The following is a 17,550-nucleotide window of genomic DNA, read 5'->3' on the forward strand; positions in this document are numbered from 1 at the left end:
ATGTAATTTATTTTATTTTAATAATAATTAATAAATTTGCAGTAAACGGTTTTACATGGGAAAAACAAGATATAATACCAATTGCAATGACTCTTCGTTCTTGGCGATGTAACGGTGTATCGAGATACCAGTTCTTTTCACATGTAATTATTACATCATAATTTCATAATAATTTTTCACAAACAAAATTGCGCTTTCCTGACACAATGTGTTTTATTTTCCAATACTTGAAGACAAAATCTAGATTATCATAATGATGACGGGCAGCGATGTTGATGTTGATGGCTGATGCTGATGTTGTTGTTGATGATGATGGTGATGATGATGGCTTTTTCAGCGATTTCAAATTTTCATTATGCAATAATTAATTGCATTACGGTGCAGATATTTTTGAGCGAACGAAATCGAAATTGCGCGACGAGGTTACTCACATGAGCAGATGAGAACCACGTTGAATCAGACGATTGGTTATGCAAAACGTGATTTGGTTAATTTCTGTGGAGATCTCTGTGATACGTCCGTCCGTCCGGCCATTGATGAGAGAATGTTTATGCAACAACTTCTTTCCTGAATGCGTGTGGTTCTTTCTGATGATTATTTTTTTTATGTGATGTATGGAAGTAAAGAAAGTAGTGGAAAATGATTTGCGACAAGCTCGAATCTTACTGTTTCTTTCACTCCTTTTTTCTTTCTTTATCTCTTTCTTGGTGATTCGGTGAAAAAGTAACATTAGTATATATTTCCATTATTTATGGAGCCGATTGCAGGTTTCCATTAAAGGAATGTTGTATTATGTTTTTCGTAACTGCACACACATATTGTCCCCTCGGCTCGCGGACAATTTTATTTATAGCCGTTTTATACAATTAAACTTATTCGTCTGTCGCTTCGTCTCCCCCTCACGGTAATTGCAGCGCTTTCTTAGCAAATGTTTAAACAAATTCAAATCACGACGACGACTTTGAGACAACGGAAAATGCGGAAATTTGTTACTGGTTTATCCTGTTTTTTTTTTCGACTGTCTTCCAATGTGTCCTCTCTTTTTGTCTATCCTCATACAGTCTCTTTCATTCATGGTAACATTGATCTCATACCATCTGCAGAAAAAGTTCAATAAATTTAACACATTGAAAAAATATATATTCATGGATAATGTTCTTTAAATTTTAAGTGAAAAATATATTTACCAAGCGAATGCGATTTATGAAAACATAGATAATATTTACTATTACATTTAATGTACATCCAAGAAGTGTACTTGGATACAGATGTGAACATATCTATTATCATAAAAAGTTTAGAATGAATGAAAGATATCTAAGATAATAGTAATCGATTCCATCAATATCCCCGGCTGAAACAGGACTAATCGAGGAACTAAATACTTAAAAAAAATGACTGTATAAAGGATAAAACGATCATTTATGTATAAAAATATAGTTTTGTGTATTAATTGATAAAATTTATTTTTATTTTGCAGAACTAAAATTTAGTTTGTTTTGAAATTTTTAAACTTGACTATAATGAATCCGCTCTGATCAAAACCGGCCTATGCGAGACAATATATTTGGTTAGTGTATTAACTTTTAAATATTGGAATCTACTGAACATGTATTATCAACAATTACTCAGAAAGCGATTATCAAACCATTCTTCTCGAATTGTAATACAATTATGGATACCAATCAGTCTTTAAATTTGCTATATTTTGGATTCTTGATATAGATAATATTATTTCAATTCTAATTATTCCTAAGGAATTTACATTAAGATGAATTTTTAGATTTTCTATAAATAACATTTTTACCAAATACATATTTTAAAGGTATAATAAAACTTTTGCAGATTAAATGAAGTTATATCACAAAACATATGGTACGACCGAACTATATTAGTTTATAAAAAATAACAGATAATAATTGATAAAAAATAAATGGTATTATTTGTAATTAATTATACATATGATTTGTGAAACTATTCTAATTAATTACAAAATAGATTACTATTATTTTATGAACTGAAGAAGTGTTGAAAGATGTATCAACATAAAGCCAATAACATGAAGTTACTAGTCCGATAAATTGTTGTGTATGCTTACTTTCATTGTGAATAAATATTGCTCATTCTTTCTACAAATAAAAGTTAAAAAGTTGTGCTGTCATGTGTATTAATTTAATACTTAGATCCATTAAACAATACGATTGACAGCTCAAGTTACTTCACATGTCAAACATGTATTGTGGTTGCACCATTATATAATCTGCAGGATAATCTAAACATGTATTTCGAATGATTTTTGAACAGTAATTATGCGGAAGAATGGATTATGCATTGGACTTTCAACGTACATGCGAATAATTCGAGAGATAAGCCTATCGATCTCTATAATTAAGCTTGTTATTGCAAATTATGCAAAGCAGCTGCCCTGTTACAATGCCGTGCAGATATTGAACTGCATTAAATAATTCCGCGACGAATGAATTGAGTCAATATAAACCGCTATACGCACGAAACGCAGATCGGATTTCTGATACATCCACTAGATTTATTCGTTTTCCATCCTCCTTGTATTTTTTTTTACACCGACACCGGGAGTCGGCTGGAATAGTAGCCGAGATTAGAATTTCTTCTCATGACTAAGGAGGATGCAACAAATAACGATAAAATAACAACAACAAAAAATAACTGTTTCAGCAATGCTCGGCGGAATTTGATTCCTTGCGCTTAGGTAATGCAATATCCTACTAGCAATAGCTGCAGACGAGATTGTAGAGTAATGTGTAAGCTTCAAGTGTAAATCGAAGCAGATAAAGGTGCTGGAACAGCAACTCGCGTCGTGTTCCTCTCCCGTATCGCATTTACCGGATTTATTAATTTCATCAGAAATGGAGGAATGTTTCTACACACGGACGTGATAACAGCCGTGAACTTGAACCTGATACTAAATGACTTGAGGTGACTAAGCTAAATACTCGGTAACGACCTGAGAATCGGAGATGCACGTGGAAGTACGATCATAATAACAATGATAATGATGGAAGAAATTGAAGAAGTAACTGGATAAAAAAGAAAATAAAATAAAATGGGATAGGCGTATTTTGTAACAATGGGGATCGTTGCCTTTGACAAATAACAAAGTGCACTTCATTTTCCTTCGATGCACTTCCTCGTCATGATTTTCGCGAAACGCTGTTGAATTTTGAGTCGTGTGCTAAACGTTCGATTTATGTAAATTGTCTTTAATATACGTCTCCATAATCGCTGTTCCAATGGATAAACTGCAATTTCTAAATGGACACTGTTGCGCTCATTCCCATTGCATTACGCTCGTCATTAATTAATTTTAAACCGACCGTTTCATAATCACCTTTTCAGTCGGAGCGAAACCACATTAATTGTTCATTTATATTCATTCGTTATTATTTGAATCGCACACAAAATGGATTTTGATGTAGAATGAAATTACTTAATATGAACAATTTAGTTCACATTAGATATGCTTAATTTAATTTCTACAATATTGAATTTACGCATTAATAAATGTTTTCTATTTTATCAAAAATGTATTATTTTCAATCTTAATAAATGTGTTAATGAGTTTGGAAAACTTCTGCTACTGTTGTTATTGATGATGATGACATGGATTTCGCCGTACGTTTGTACAGTTTAATGATGATTCCGTTCGGATTCGTTTTGCATTTAAATAACTTCCAACTGCACTACTTTTACTGACCACAGCAGATAAGGTTTAATTTGTTGAATTTTGAATTGAGATGAAAAAATCACTGAGACAGATGTTTGTTAAATCAATTGAAACTGTTTACATTTAAGCAACAGCAAAAGCAGCAGAAAAATAATAATTTATTTGATAAATTTAGTATTCATAAGGATTTAATTACTTTAACTCAATCATGTTAATGAAGTTAATTATTTATTTAATTTACTTGTTATAATTACACCATACTTATACGATTATTAATATTACATGAACTTTAATTATAAATAGAATATATCTAATATTTTGGTAATCATTTGTATATTTTTACACATAAAGACATAAAACTCTATAAATATTTACGTAATTGTATTACTGTTACTATAAACATTGTTATAATTATAACAAACAAATCTTGCAAAGGAATAACATGCAAATAATTTATTCATAAACACAAACAACAAATTAATAAATTTTAATTAAAGTACAATATTTAATGTATTTTAGATGTAATTCTATTTAAAAAAAAATCAATTTATTGAATTAATAACAAAGTTGAATTACAATAAGATAAATACTAATACCGTACGAATATTAAATTATGAATATTATCTGACAGGAAATGCAACCTGTGGGCGGTTTTACTTCGAGCAGGTGAGCTCATTCTTTCACAAACCAGATTTGTTAAAATGAATCACAACAGTTGCAAATTTCTCGTTTTATCCGAGTAGGAATAACTGGACGATACAAATGGATATGTAAATACGGTGCAATATCGATTTTCCTGGCAAGGATTTGAGTAATAAATAAGATTAACAAAAAAGTATTAATATCAAAAAACATTGTATTTGAATCGGTTAATCGGTTTCCGCTAATCAAAGATTTTAAATCCGCATAAAAGAAACAGCACAAATAAAGAAAAACCCGATCAATTGTGAAAATTTTCAAACCGAACTATAGTGAATCCGGACTATGATAATGCTGTAAACATATGTTGCCTATAAACTAGAATATAATTATGATTTATTGAAACTATGTATTTTTATATCAATTCCTCTATAGATGTGTCTTTTCTTCGTTGCTAAGAATGTTTTATGGTTGTTTAGATGCTAAACCATTTATTGAGATTTAAAATCATCTGATACTTTAGTAAATCGTCTCTATTCTATGGAAATTACAAACACATGAAAAGTAATGATAGACCTATTATGCTATTATATACGTAATAATGCTCTATTATGTACGTATCTATTACCTTTAATGCTATCATAAACTTATAGCTTCCAAAATAATTTTGTTTCCTTATTTAGAAAGAGAATAATAATAATACAGGAAACATATATAACATATTTATTTATTGCATCAATTTATTATAAATTCGAATAATATAATTATAACTTTTTTAATAGATTTGTATCATTTTAATAATTATACGTCCAACTTTTAAGATATGAATATAATATTTAGATTGTCAACAACTTAAACTGAACTAGTTACTATTTTATAAGTACTACACATAATATTTATCAGAATGATTATAATTATGTTATAGTTATAAATAAGTTAGAAATATAAGTACATTAGTTGCATCATGCTTCTGTACTTTTACAAAACGTAGCATTGTCTCTGGTAATAATTTATTAGTTTACAAATCGGAATATTACGTGAATAACATAAATAAACGTAGGTTTTGTGCTGCGCACATATTGAATTAATTTATTTTGCTACAAATATGGATTATAAACGTTCCTTTGCTCCGGATAAAACGATTGTGGCGAGATGAACATGTCTGAAGATCGCTCATAGAAACCAGTATATCATTGCGGCACCTCACTCAAGATAGATAGAAGCAACATGTGTTGCCACACAGTGGAGTATTGGATAATGGGCAAATAAAATTTGTTTGCAGTAACTGTAGTTATAATATTAACCGACGTGCGTCCGTTGCGTACAGGATTTTCTTCGGCAATCGACAATCGATACCTGGAGCGTAATTCTACACCGATCTCAGGCCCGCGTTTATTTATTCTCTTTACCCTCGGTTATTTTCCATCTTCTTTAAAAGATCTCCTTCGTCTCCGCCATCCACATATTCCCGCAGACGTCGACTCCTGCTGCATCCATATAATAATAATACCAGTGGTCGGAAGGAATTTTTGCGCCACATTAATTTCGGAATGCGAACGATCCGGTCGCTGCTTCGCATAGAAAGACCTCATTGTCCACTAATTTTGCACGCGATATTGCAGATTCTAATCGTCGGACAGAAGAAGAAGAATATAAAGAAGAGGTTTGAACGCATTCTACCGCATTATCGGATGGCACAGCATCGCCTCAGGATTTATCATCACTTCCAATTTGTTGCGACTCGAACGCATTTTATCATTATTATCATAGGCATACCATACATACGATGGTGCCGCCCATCTATCCATCGATCCGTCCATCCCATACATCGATCGATCTCTTCATTTTTCACCCTTGCGCGCATACCGAAAAGGAATGCGTAGAAGACGTGTTAATATGTGATTAAATTTACATAAATTCCTTGCTAAGATAATTCACGATTTCTCTGATCCTTTGATGTTCCTTCCTTCCACACTTGCTGCAGCCGCGATTAATCTGCTATATTTTTCATTTCTGTTTCTTTCATATATTGAGATGTTATTACAGTTATTTAATTTGTATCAGATTACATGAGTACCTCGTATTTAGACATCAGCATCGCTTTATAAAATTAACTTAATTTAGATTGAGATTAACTTAATGCGATCCGTTTCAATTAAACTGGTTTTCTTAAATGTTAACCTACATCATCAGCACATCTGATCTTTTCACAGCCGAGTAAACGCATTCAATATTTAGGTGAACGCATTCGTAATTATTCATTTCGTTCTTTTCTTGTTTGTTTCAGAATCCTCGATATGTTAGTACTATTGGTAAGTTTATTACTCAATATTTTACATAGTTTGCATTGTTTAATTAACTTTATTAGTATTAATTTAGATTCTTGCGTTAATTGTGGGACACCCTTTATAAGGAAATGCATAATCTAAATTAACACTAATAAAGTTAATTAAACAATGGACTAAATATACTAAAAAACATAATTAAGATTAATTTGCACATAATTTTGCAGTTCATAAATTTCTATAATAACAAATTATACAACTTATTTTTTATTTATTCAAATATTTTCATACATATTTTATTCCTTCATAAACAAATGTGATGTATTTATTCATTGTATAAATTTGAATACATGTTTAGTTTTTCGTTTGGATTAAAAATATGATCAGCGATTTTTTTTTGCATAATGCAAGAACGAAGTTTAATATTGTATTTACATAGAAGACCATCAAATTATCTTTAAAAAAATATAACAAAAGTTAGTATACAAAATTGAAATGAAGTTAAGCATCAAATTGAGAAAACTTTATTAACATATTATTCCCTTGTTTGGAATTATTTTTAAGTGAATTTTCAGCCAAAGTTTTAACATAAATTTTCTCCAAAAATGAAGTTTCATACTGAATTTACATAGAACAGAGGACTTGGGAACTTTTTTTTTACCTATTACCTCAAAATATATTCATTTAAGACCCCATTATGGCTATGAATTCTAATATTTTCATGGATAGTTATAATTGTTGAAATGATGTTGTTCCTCCAAGAATTAACTTTTATCACATTTGGGATAATTTATCCTGGTTTGCCGAGCCTTGACCAAGAAGATCATATTGTTTTTTTTTAAAGAAAACATGATAAAAGTTTTTTTACGATCCACATAAAATTGAGTACGTGCTAAAAGATCCGATAACATTTTCCGTATTTAACTGAATCCATTCAAAGTTACATTTGTATTTCATTGTATGTTGTAATTTGTGACCATAATAATAATTATTCTTGTTTTCTATAAAGTTTACATATAGTGTTTAATGGGTAGCATGGAGCAGTTGGTCTGTTGTTAAACCTATAAGGTGATTCATAATGAAGGCGTAGGTTTCAGATAACATGCGTCCAAGTTGCTTAACACCATCTAAATCCAAGATTAGCGATGACCTATTACAATAAACAATACTGTGAAGGAGTTCGGACTGCTCATTGTGCAACAATTAATCATTTGGCCACATTTGTGCAGTTGAAATTGAATCTGTTGCAAATAATTACTATAGAACCCACATGGTTATTATAGGTTAGTATATTTTGTACCTGAAAAATAAACAAAACTATTGCTGATCAATTGAAAATTTATAATTAGCTTCACTACATCTGCAGGTTTCATTTTTTGCCTCACAGAATGAATAGATTTCAACTACCAAAAACTATGCAATATAGTGTTTAACATCATTCATTACTTATATTTTGAGGAGCCAGAAATTTGTAAATTTCTAGACCCAACAATTTTTTAGACAACTGAATCAGACAACTTTGTCAACTGAATCAACATCAAATGATATGGTAATTTCACTTTCTTGTACAATGTTCCACTAGGCATGTTTAAAAGATGGTACATTGCGTGTACCACCGTTCATCAAAGAGTTAAAGTAATAAAATTAACAGATTATGTTTTTAATTTGAAATAATCATTATATGATGTCAAGGTTTACTCGAAATGCAAACTCATTAATTAATGTAAAATGCTGACTACATACTATACGTAACATGAGACATAAATGTTTATCAGGTGTACCAACTACTACAATCTACACGATCTATATGTTAACGTGAAATTGGTAGTCATTGTTTAACAAGGAGTTGGATGATTGTGGAACTGCGATTGCCGCTTAAATTACCTTGTTACGTATAAATGTATATCACTAATTTTAGTTAATGTTAATTATAAGTAAAATAATACTTAAAGTTATTTTCTCAAGTATATATTATTTTCCTATAAAGCTATTATCCTGAAATAACAATTTGCTTGTGACATGTGTAAAATGTAGTGAGGATTGCCCAGAATTGTAGTAGCTGTGTCAGTGGATGCAGACTGTTGATGAGGTCGGATTTCGCGTGTAGTCGGGTCTTCGGAATGCATTAATTTGTAAGTGTTACGACGCAATGAAAGTGCAAGCGATAAACCTTCGGAAAGCGAGTTATTTAGATTTCGCGAACTGGGTATATAGACTTTAATGATTTTTCTGTGTGCGTACGTTACATGTGGTCTCGGTCTGTTTTTGGCGCGAGAGCACGATGTCAACCCGTTCGGTCCATATCCAGAGCCGCTGCGGCCTTCGCTTTTTCAAAAGTAAAAGTCTCCAGATAAACATCGTCCGCTCGACCAATCGCGACTTCACAACTTCGACTTCAACTTTGTCTTCGACTTGGACTTCGAGGCGAGAACAACGTACCTAGGCGGCAAAATTTCGCGCGATTATTTATGGCATATGTAAATATGGAGATATGGTGGCATGACCTGGCCGAGCGAAGTGAAGACGCTGGAGGATGAAGAAGAGGAAGGAGGAGGTGGAGGATGAGGTCTGCTATCGAACATACCGCCGGCCAGATCGTGACGGGCCCCAACTTCGTGGGGTTTCCTCCTATACTGTGTGTGCACTCCATCTCCTCTCAGCTCATAAGCGCTGACCGCAACGTCTTATACAACAACACCCATAATAGGAGAACGTCGAGGAAAAATAAAAGAAATCGCATGAGAAAAGGCTCGAACAGAGAGAAAATGAGAGAGAGAGAAACAACAACAAAAAAAAATGAGCACCGAGTCAATAACTTATTCATCGTAATTGAAGGTGCTAATTGCGGCTGCAGAAAATGAAGCGAGTTTCCGTTGGGGAAATGCTCCGCTTACTTCAACCATACCATCTCACAACTCTCAGTTCCTCCTTCCTCGGGGTTAAACAACCCGCGACGTCTCCTCTTTTGCTCGTTCCTACAGAGGTCAGAAAGTGAGTCTGCAAACAATGGGTTACATCGTGACAAGAGGGCTCAGCCAATGACCGCCGTACCGTCCGTCTTCAATAAATACCTTCACTTTCCGACTCTTCTTCTCACACTCTTTAATTGTAAAGAATCTCCGCCGCGGCGAAAGAAACGCGAACGCAATCCATCGGGATACCCTCCCACGTTAATTCATTAGCTCCATCGTATATCATTGGAAACCCTCTGGCCACAGACCTAATACCAATTAACAGTAATGAAGGATATGATATATACATCATTTCATTCGGTATAAGCATATACCCTTAAGACTTATTACGAACGGAAATAACATTAATTTCGATACCTGTTTCGAAAACACAGATCGATTTCATTTGTTAAATCATAATGAATTCATTCAAAACAATTATGATTAATTTTTATAATCATATATTAATTATTATATTGATAAAATAATATTATTAACAAATGTCCTCAAAACATTTTTAATGAGGTTTTAGATTGTAAAAATGTTTTTTTTTACATATATGATAGTTGTAGAAGAAACTGTTTTCTAATATGCGTAAATGAAAATAGACTCAAATAAACAAAGCAATTGCTTAATGCAACATAAATAATACTAAAACGAAATGCGTGTGCGCATTTATTTGGCTTAACCTTTCATATCTTCGCCGAAAGAGTTAACCTCAATTACAATAATCTCCTAAACGCAGTTTGCTTAACTAACCATACCTTTCATTTACGGCAATTGCCGCAATTACATTATAATTCCTTGGGTCAGTTGCACATTTGAAACACATATATTAGGTAATTATTACCTTTCACACTTAGAAGACCAATTGAGGATATAGGAAATATAATAGATTAATGTTATGCTTAGTTCTGTACATTTAAATAATCAACACCTGATTTCAAAGTTTATAACTTATCTCTACTTTTAAAGAAATTGCATCTCTTTTACAAATCTTAACATTTAAATTTAACAACTTAGGGTATTACATTATGTAAAATGTTTTGTATGTATAATACGTGTATGGTTGAGGTCAGGTGGCTATCGCGAAGCAAAATTCTTGCTAGATTATTCGAACCAAGAAAACTCCTCTACACATATTTCCGTGATGTTAAATTTAGATTATTTGACCAGTTTAGAAATTCCTTTTGAATCTCAACACTTCTATTTTATTACTTCAAAAAATATAATTATTCAGAAGTTTAACTAAAGAGAATACAAATATTGAATTTGATTAGATAAGGAATTTTAAAACTAGAAATAAGTTCAACTGGAAAGAAGAAAAAAATTATAGTGAAATTGTGTAATAAATATAATTAAATAATTTAAATTATAGTAATTACTTTGATAATTATTTCTTCAATTAACTAAATAATAATGAGTACATTTCTATAAAGTTTTCAATGTATTTCAGCAATTTGTTTTATTGAATATTCTATAATACTAAACACATCAATTTACATCCTAACTATTTAAATAAGAGCCAAACTGGAAATAATTGTAAAAACGTAAAATATATATATAGTCATTCCTTAATTTAATTCCAAACTCGATTAAATCCGACGCTTTAATCGCTAACTTTCATTAAGTGAAAAACGCCATGCAATCAAAGTTCCGTTGATTTTTTTTATACCTTCCTCTTTGCAGACACTTTGAATACCTTTACATCCAATTATAAAACTTCACTTCCGAATTGATGGATTTTAATTAAACAAAAAAATAATCACAAGATTAGATTCGGACTGTCAAATAAATTACGGCAATGCATAGATTAAGTTTACGAGCTCATCGGGAATTATTCAAATGGATTAAACGATTTGGTATGCATGGGACTTCGATAAACAAAACATAGGTAGGTTAAGTAGATTCAATCCGAAATGACAAGAGCGACTTTTAATTTCCCCAAGGTTGCATCATGTAAACAATAAATAATTTGTTGTTGCTGTGTATGTGATTGTACGAAACAAACAAGCAAGTTCGTGACTCATTCGATGCAAAAGAAATTATGAGAATTTGTTTGTTGTTTTTTTTTCATTTCAGCGAATATCATTCCAATTTAACTGATGAACAAACTTGCGTGCTTTGTTGCTGTTGCTATATATGAAAATGTGTACGGGAGACAATCATTCAAAATCGCGAATAATCAAAAGTGACAACTGGGATATGCGGTGATTTTTTTTTTAGCTCGCTGTTGATGGCATGTCAACCTGTTGATATTTTTGTTTTTTCTACTTCGTTACTTTTCAATTTTGCATCCAGTTTTCAATTTCCTCCGCGCTACGTGTTTTCAGTCGATTGTTTCCATTGTTATGTTTTTGCTGTTTCGTTTGTTTCATTAAAATTCTTTTCTTGACATCTTTCATTTATGTTAATTCACATTAGGGTTTGTCGGTTTTAAAGGAAATTTATGTAATTCGAATAGCGGTTAATTCCAACCGATTTTTTAGTTTTTTGAGCATAGATTTCAAAAAAAATATGAATTATTTTAATTATTTAATTAAAAACATAAAAAAGTTGACACAAAATCGACTGTTTTACTTGAATTGAAACAAATGAAAACTGAAATTAGTTGTAATTTTTAGTTTAGTAAGGTTCTTAGTTAATTTACAAAATTCACAGAACGTTCAGACAAACACGTCTAGCTTATTTCTTTCACTAGCGTCATTACTTTTTTGGACAAATTTTATCAAGACTGCGTCCAAATTATTAAATAAAAGATGACTGCGATGATGAAAAAGCGAAGTCTTCAAACAAATCATAACTTGCTTTGAAAAAATCAATTCATAAATATCTTCAAGACCCTGAAGATATGAATTTAGAGGGTTAATTTGATTAATTATTCAATTCTCTAAAGACAATTAAACCCTTTTTCTAGCAAGGGGAAGATTTTTCTATTTCTATAAATTTTATATGTGCATAGATTCATGTGAGCAATAGAGAATAAGTTGTATAAAACCCTTTCATATATTTTTCTTGTGAAAATTCGAAAACCGGTTTAAACTGGATTTGTATAAAAATTGAGATTCGAAAACCGGTTTTTTTTTTCAACATCAAATCTATTTCTTTAATGAAAATTAACAATTTGTCTATTTAAATGTTACAAAAAATTGAAAATATTATTCAGGAAAAGCTGGCTAGAAAGAGTATTTTGTACAAATTAAGTACACGATTACCATAGATATAACTATAAAATATCCCGGACAGTTTGAAACCGAACTAATCAAGAAATAAGTTTACAAAAGAAAACCGCACAATAAGAGAGTTGATTATGAAAAGGAAGAAAAAAAAAACGATTATTTAAGTATAAATAATTTTGTACACAAATTACTTTGATAAAATTTAGTGAATCCGGACTAATCGAAACCACACTCTGCAAAGTATTGCTGATATCAAATAAACTGGTTAAAAATATTGTATATAAATTTAACAAATTCAGTTCAAATATAAATAATACTTTGATTTGAACATAAATTATAATTTACTTAAAACCTATCAACATATGAAAAAGTAATAATTATATAAAATGAATAATAAAACCAGGAATTGTTTTCTTTGCATTGTTTTTCTTTTCACTAAGCCACATCGATTCGGTGATTTTCTGGAAATGTTTGTTACAGTAAAACGAAACTCCCTTTCACGGAACACATGCACATACCACCCCATTTTCCGCTTCACTGAACTCAAATTTTCCATCGTTGTTACCATAGTGATTTTATTGAATGTCAACATTTTGTGCAACGAACAATGAGATACACATCTTTATTGTGATTTTATATGTTACAATATGGAAATAGCCCTTCGAATAGAATATCGATTTGTTAATTGCCACAAACATAATACAATGAAAGTAGAAAATATCATACAATTCTAAAATCAACAAAAATAAAATGTTTTTATTTTGTTATAGTCATTTATATTTCAAAAATACTTTATACGGTAGTAAAAATCTATAAATAATCAGTTCATAATATGAATATACGCTTATAAATTTGAAACTGAATGTATACAATCTTATACATTCCGGAGTTTTACTGGAATAGTGAAACATATTAAAAAGTGCACATAATATGTGTACACAAGTTTTAAAATGATCTCATCGTCACTCGTTATCCGAAACATCGTTCGTTAAGCGAGTCATTTTTCAATAATTAATTTTGCTCGTTAAGCAAAATTCTCTTTATACGAGGTTCCACTGTATATTGAAATATCTAATTAATTGATACTTTCGAAAATCGAATCTATTAATATAATACATAATGTGATTAATTAATATAGATTATGTAAGTCATACTTGAGATTACATTTTTACATATTTCCTGTTTAAGATTAATGTAATCTAAGGATATCTTACAAAAATAAGATCATGTTGGATCAGGATGGGAGGCTTAAATACTTCAAGTAAACATAAACTCCTTTAATATTTATTATTTATCAATATTTTTACTTATTTAATATAATAATTGTTTAATAATTCAAATGAAAATTCGATTCGAAAATCTGTACTTTTTTTTGACAATATTAAATTAAATAGAAAATAAATATTTATTGCAATTAATTTTCTTTTTTTGTATAAAACGCATTTCTTTTATGATTCATTAAATATGAAGTATTTACTTCAACCTTCAATAGACAATTAAAATGATATTACAATGTTTTTTTTCAATGGATATAAGTAAACTGGAACAATTATAATTATTAATGTTTATTTATAGCCAAGGATTAATTTGAAACGCATATAGAAATATCAGAGCAAATGGCATTTAAGGAAAAGATATAAAGCTCAACTAACTAATCACCATAAAACATTTTTATTTAAAGTCAAGATTATCAATTTTATCGTTATAATTTAGTAGTGGCGGAGCTGCAATAAAGTCCATAAAGATTGATGGTATTTAACAGAATTGTTAGTCAGTTCCTTTCTGCAAATAAAAAGTTTAAGAATATACTTTAGGAGCTGCAAATCTATAGCTCTTATGGATTAATTGCATGACGATATCGCAAGGTTTAAATAATAAAGTCAAGTTAATAAACATAAAGTTGTTACAAGGAAATATATAGTGATAAAAAAGTTAACTGTCAAAATGTTAATGTTCTCTGTTTTGTTTGTTTTGTCGTTCTTTATTAATTAATTGTGATGTCTACATTGAAAATATTTGTTACCAAGTATTTTGTTTATTTTAATCTATTTTTTCAAATTTATGCAGTCAGTAATACGGAATTTAACATATATATAAAAGTAAGAACCATGATAAAGTGTGGTTTCTAAAATTCCCCCGACTTACGAACAAATTCGACTTACGAACAACCCTTTGGAACGGAACTAGTTCGTAAGTCTGGGAATACCTGTATTAACATAGTAAGTAATAGTCATGACACAATTATTGGGTCGGAGGAACGGAGCAGTGAGCGCGCGCATTCACAGTTAAGATTTAATCGAGCAAGTCCAAGGAGACCGCTAATGGGTCTACGATCCGAAATCACATCTGCAAAAGATTTATGGTGTATCGTAATTATTAATTGTTCCTGCAAACCGAGACACGCCGTGATTTTGTAGGCTGTAAAACATACAGACCACCGTTGGTTGCAGTCCGAAAGAGAGATGGAACGAAAACAAAAGCAATACAAATAAACATGTGAAAATCGTCGCCACTAGTTGTTGCTGTTGCTAACTGTAAACCAATTATTAAAAGCAACATTAATTCTGTTACGTGCCTTTTCGACTTACTGCAATTTAAAAGGATATTACGGAAAATAACAGAGTCTGTGTGGATACAAGAAAATGTTTTTAGTGTATTACAAAAGTTTACATTTCATTACGTTTCATATAGTTATTGTGGTTATATGACAAAACAGAATAGTACAGAACATCAGAAAAAAAAAGATCTGTTTTGTCACCTTTTTACGTCATGAATCATCATAAATATAATAATAATAATCAAGTTTATTGACCAAAAGAATACAAAGAAAACAAAATAAAATAAATTTACAATGAGTACATATATCAGATAATTCTCTAATGCCTACGAATTATTTCTTAGTTGGAAATGTTTTTTCCAAATATGCTTTTACTAATAATTGATGTTTAAATAGATTCTAGAAAAATAGAACTAAAATCTAGAATCTAAACGATTACTTAAGTTTCATGAAGTAAAACATGCATAAATGAAAAACAATTTGTTTACCTCTGCTTAAAGAGCAAAAACTCTCACTAGTCTCATAACAACTGTAAATTTTATAACAGATAAATTAATAAAAAAAAATTAAAACAAAACTTAACAAACAAAATAAAGAAAACCTATAACAAATTATTATGCAATTATGGATTTTCTGCAAATTTAAGTAACTTGTTAGAATTAAATTAATACAAATTATGTTTAAATATACATCAGTAATGGAATGGTAAATAAAGACGTTAATATGGCAATTATTACACTAAATAAGTCAATAGGTGAAGAGCACGCGTCTTCTATGTAATGTAACCTTTGTTTTATCACGACTTAATGGATAAATCTCAATGAAGATGACTTTGAAATAGGAAAATATATATATACCAAGAACATGAAGAGATCAATTACACTCATTATTGACTAATCTAATATAATTATAGTTAATATCTATAATTTACTATAATGAATTACCTGAAATATGAAAAATCTCCAAAATGTATTATGTAATTTATAATAGTTATCCAATAATTCTTAAGATGTTTAGTATTCTATTAACTTCTTAATTTGAATAAAATTCTCATGCATTAAAATATTAATACAAACTTAACAAAATAACATAATAAGAAAAATAAAACAAATTTAATTACAGCAAAGATCTACTGATCATAGGTATGGTTTAAAAATGTCATAACCAATTAATTTTTATCTGAACAAAATAAATATTACACAACATTATTTTTTGTACATAAATAATCAGTAATCATAATGATCACCAACTTGCCACTGAGCTTACACACTCAATCTCATCAACAAAGATTGAAACGATTTAAACCATAGGACCTACCTAATCGCTTTTAAGTTAGTATTAATAATGTCTAAATTGACAATCAGACTTATTTGCATGTATTTGTTCGTGAGTTTTTCTTTTATAAGCATTCTATGGAGTTTGGTCGCTGGATCAATCTCTAATATACATTTTTATTTTTTCATTAATTAATCCAGAACTAGAGTTTGTTATCTGCTTTTTCTTTTTTTTTGTGTTTGTAGAGAGATTGCTTTGCAAAAATAATAAAAAAAAAGAGTACTTTTTAATTCTATACAATCAAGTCTCCGGTTTCAAACATTACATTATGCGATTTCCATTTAATTGTGGAACAATTAGAAACATGAATTATTAAGTTACAAAAAAAAATAAATTATATATTTCGTTAATCCGAATAAAGTGTTGAAAATACAGTTAAAATGTCTTCATTCAGCTTTTAATAAAAAAAATGCATAAGTATTTCATAAATCTTGAGTGTATGTGTATATCATTATTTGCGGTAGGAAACTGTAAATTGAAGTGGAACAGAATTGTGCAACATAAGATCCACTTTATCGCAAACGCAGCAGCTCGAATGAGCAATCCTTAATCTAATTGATATTAATTTGGAGCCGAGAAAACGAACATTCGAGTGCGTGGAAAAGGATGAGAAACTATTTAAAATGCAATGTATTCATCCCGATGCATAAATATGGAAGCGAAGAGTGCAGTCTCCGCAGGATGGTATACTTCTTCTCCTTTCGCGGCCGCTCATTTTCCTGCGGAGCTTCCGGATCATTAGCGAGCCGTGTTCCCATGTTGCCGGTCTACGAGTAATTACGTAATTTGAATGTAATAAATGGAGTTTAGTTAAATTACGCTAAATCGCTACTCGAAATACGCAACATTTGCACATATAAGCAGAAAGAGAATAACAAGGAGGAGTTCTTAGCTATCCGGG

General features: G+C 30.3%; 1 protein-coding gene across 1 annotated transcript in view; it reads left to right on the forward strand.

Moving 5' to 3' along the window:
* LOC108557578 (SH3 and multiple ankyrin repeat domains protein 3) overlaps positions 1-17,550 on the forward strand; it is a 90,101-nt gene that overhangs the window by 25,564 nt on the left and 46,987 nt on the right. The window contains exon 2 of the mRNA XM_017914161.1: positions 6,630-6,654. The gene's annotated coding sequence lies outside the window, so the exon portion shown is untranslated. The remainder of the gene's footprint in view (positions 1-6,629; positions 6,655-17,550) is intronic.

Source organism: Nicrophorus vespilloides, unplaced genomic scaffold (assembly GCF_001412225.1).
Source record: "Nicrophorus vespilloides isolate i.1.1-1 unplaced genomic scaffold, Nicve_v1.0, whole genome shotgun sequence".
NCBI lineage: Eukaryota > Metazoa > Arthropoda > Insecta > Coleoptera > Silphidae > Nicrophorus > Nicrophorus vespilloides.